Here is a 3,474-nt window from a genome sequence, read left to right as displayed (position 1 = left end):
CTGTCAGAACTACAAACGGACCTCCAGCAGGCAACTGGTTTGAATATCTCTGACCAAACAATCAGAAACAGACTTTATAAGGGTGAGCCTTGGGCCTGACCTCCTCCAGTTTAGCAATACTGGTTTGGAGGTGTGTCAGTGATGGTCTGGGAAGGCGTATCCATGGGAACACACAGATGTTTACAGGCTAGGCAACAGCACTCTGATTGCCATTATGTATTGGTATTTGGTTGCATTTGTGGGTTTTAGGCCATTGTTATTGTAAATCCTTTCAAGGTGACTCAGGTTGGATGGTGATTATCTGGGGAAAACCATATTTAAATTGTTCCAAGTCTAGGCTCTGGCTAGAATGCCCTATAACATAGAGTTGACCTTTAGCCACCACAGTGTTGTCTTTGCAGCGTGCTTAGGGTCATTCTCGTGTTGGAATATTTTCTCTTACTGCACTGTTAGCCAGCAACCAGTTTATCTCAGACTTTAACTAAAATTAATTTGAAACTAAATAAAAAGATAATAAAACCAACTACTAACTATCAATCCTCCTATCCTTTTGAGCTAGAGGCAGGGTACACTCTGGACAGGTCGCCAGTCTGTCCGATTTAGAGCTTTCAATTAACCTATCCCCAACAAGTGCATGTTTTTAAACTTCCACACAGGAAGACCACAGTCGGACGGTGGAATTGAACTTAGAATCTTCCTGCTGTGAGGTAACAGTGCTAAACATCCTGCCACCAACCCTCAAATGCAGTGTGTATTATGGCAATTTAACAAACATAACTTGTTTAAATAAATCTGCTCCTGTTGCTGCTTTATTGGGGCATGGGTGCTTTCTTTTACACAAAACTGTAGCGTTTCACGCAGCAGATCACAACATTTTTATTGATTATCTTAAAAATGGATGGGAAATGGAAAACACTGTGTATCCTTTGTATCATTTCATCAACTACAGCTTACAGTAACTGTGATGTAACAGTTTAACTTTAGGTTTTTGTGTTCATTTTGCAAGGTGTGAAATGTGGTTAAGAGTTGGGCATGCTCAAAGACTGCAGAGTTGGTTTCAAGTCTGAGACAAACATTTCTGTGTGTCATTCAGCCTTAGCTTTACCTTAAAAAAGCTCCGTGATATGTATCTGAGCTGGTTCCCAGTAAAGTCTGAACTGGGACTGTGTGTGATGCAGAGAGGTGGAGGTTGGAGGTCTTGATTGAACTACAAAGCTTGTAATCATGTTTCCTGTTGTTTGAACTGTGTGTGTTTGTGTTCAGACTTTAAACCAGAGCCAGACGTCGTCTACTCTTCACTGAAGTAGTCCACCAGTCCAACCACTGACATCCAGCTGCTGGTCTCTAACTGGTCCCCCCAGCACCTCAGACCGGAGGACATCAACAGATTTTTATGTTTTATGTCTTTTGTCTCTATTTAAATATGTATTTTACAGTAAAATCAACAATAAGAAAATAAGTATGTTTATATATTTGCGGTCATCACCATTTCCACTTATATTTATTTTATCTTTTTTGTCTTTTTGTATAAACAAAGTTCTCGATTGTTTTCCTCGTGTGGTTCTGTGGGTTTCACCAAGGTGTCAGATGGAACATTTGAGTTGTTCCTGTCTGATTGTGGTTAACTGCTACACTCCTCTCTTCAGTGGGGAAAACAAACAGAAAACATTAGACCACAACCACAGACTTAAAGCAATAGGAGCATTGTTCAGTGGTTTAAAACTGCAATGGGAATATCTGTATCTGTATCTGTGAGATGTAGATTCTTCTTTAACACTTTGTTTGCTGCTTAAAACACTGGAAAGTTTGGAGTCACTGTGTCTGACCTTGTTCTCAAAAAATTATTTAAGTGTTTTAGTACGGTTGAGTATTGGAACTCAATGATGCCTCTATGGAGACTAACTTTATGTATAGTGAATTAAAAAACAAAAACATCTGAATTTTTGTCACTCAGAAAAAACAAAACTGAAGAAATATCATTGCGAGGCATTTAAAGTCCAACATCTCCCTCTAGTGGCCAAATATAAACATGTGTGAGGATGGTGTTAATGTAAAATGTGAATCATAGTATTCCAGTCAGTCATCAGTGTGTTAAAATGTGTTCAGAGGGCCTCAGTGTCTGAATGGTTCCAGTTCAGGTCCATAACAGCAGCGTCCCTGGTTTGATTCCTGTGTTTCAGCTCATATCTGCCTCTCTCACTGAGGGGACGTAACTACATGGAAAATAAATAGTTCTCACCTCTGCGTTTGTCGGCTGTTTGTGTGGAGTTGTTCTTTATGTTCACCTCTAATCAACCTGAGTGTCATTTCTCTTTAGTTCTGATCTCACTGCTGAGCTGCACAACAAACCAAGGTCAGTAACCTTCTTCTGTCACAGTTTAAACCTGAGAAATGCTCACTGATATGACCTGATTGGGTTCATGTTTCACAATGTAAAGCCTAACAGATTTTAACCCTCACAGCTCGTCTGACTGTGAGTCCCAGCAGCTCTCAGATCTTTGAAGGAGACTTTGTGTCTCTGAGCTGTGAGGAGGACGACAGCTCTGCTGGATGGACTCTGAGGAGAAACACAAGCACACGACTCGTTGTGGAAGTACATGGGGGAAACCAGCTGGTTCTTCCTTTAACACCTCTATGATGCTTCATGACAGTGGAGTTTACTGGTGTGAGTCCAGAGAGGGTCCCATCAGTAACATGGTTAACCTGACAGTCACTGGTAAGCTGAGTGTGTGGAGTTAGTGTTGATGAAGCTGTGTGTAAATGGATGAAATGCTGTAGTTTGTCTCTGTGTTGAGGTGGATCAGTGATCAGCGGCAAATCTAGAGAAATTCTCTTAGAGGGGCATGGAAGCAATTTCTTTACACAGGTTTTATATAAAGCATATTACAAAAGGAATAAATAAAATGCAGTAAGTATACATGTTTCATATAAATATAGTCTATAACTTTATTTTCTTCAGCCCACATAATTTCAACATTTGGGTTACATAAAACATGTTTATTTTGATTTTATGTACTGTATAGTCTATATAAGAAATAAGTATGTAGGAAAGATACACAACATGAAGTGGTTCATATACAAACACGTTTTTTTTTTTGCCTACTTTTCATTTTACCTTTGTATTTCACCTTCAGATATTTTGCCGTGTTTGGTATCATTCTTTTCAGCTCAACCTCACATGTCTGAATTAACAGTTATTTTTTGTAGTAACATAACTGATCTAAAAATCACATAATATTAAAACCAAGTGGGGAAAAAACAAGCATTTTTACTGAAAAAACCACAGACATGCTTAGTGAATGATTTCCATAATGTGAAATGCAAATAGAAATTTTATATTTTAAAAAAAGAACTATGCACAAATTTTGTAAACAATAAAGTTATATACAACTATGATCCTAAAACTGCATCTGGAGTTTTTTGTATTTTGTTAAAAATACAAAAACTAAAATGAAAGAACAATCACGTGTCACA

This window comes from Astatotilapia calliptera, chromosome 3, assembly GCF_900246225.1.
Source record: "Astatotilapia calliptera chromosome 3, fAstCal1.2, whole genome shotgun sequence".
NCBI lineage: Eukaryota > Metazoa > Chordata > Actinopteri > Cichliformes > Cichlidae > Astatotilapia > Astatotilapia calliptera.
Note: the sequence above shows the minus strand (reverse complement) of the source record.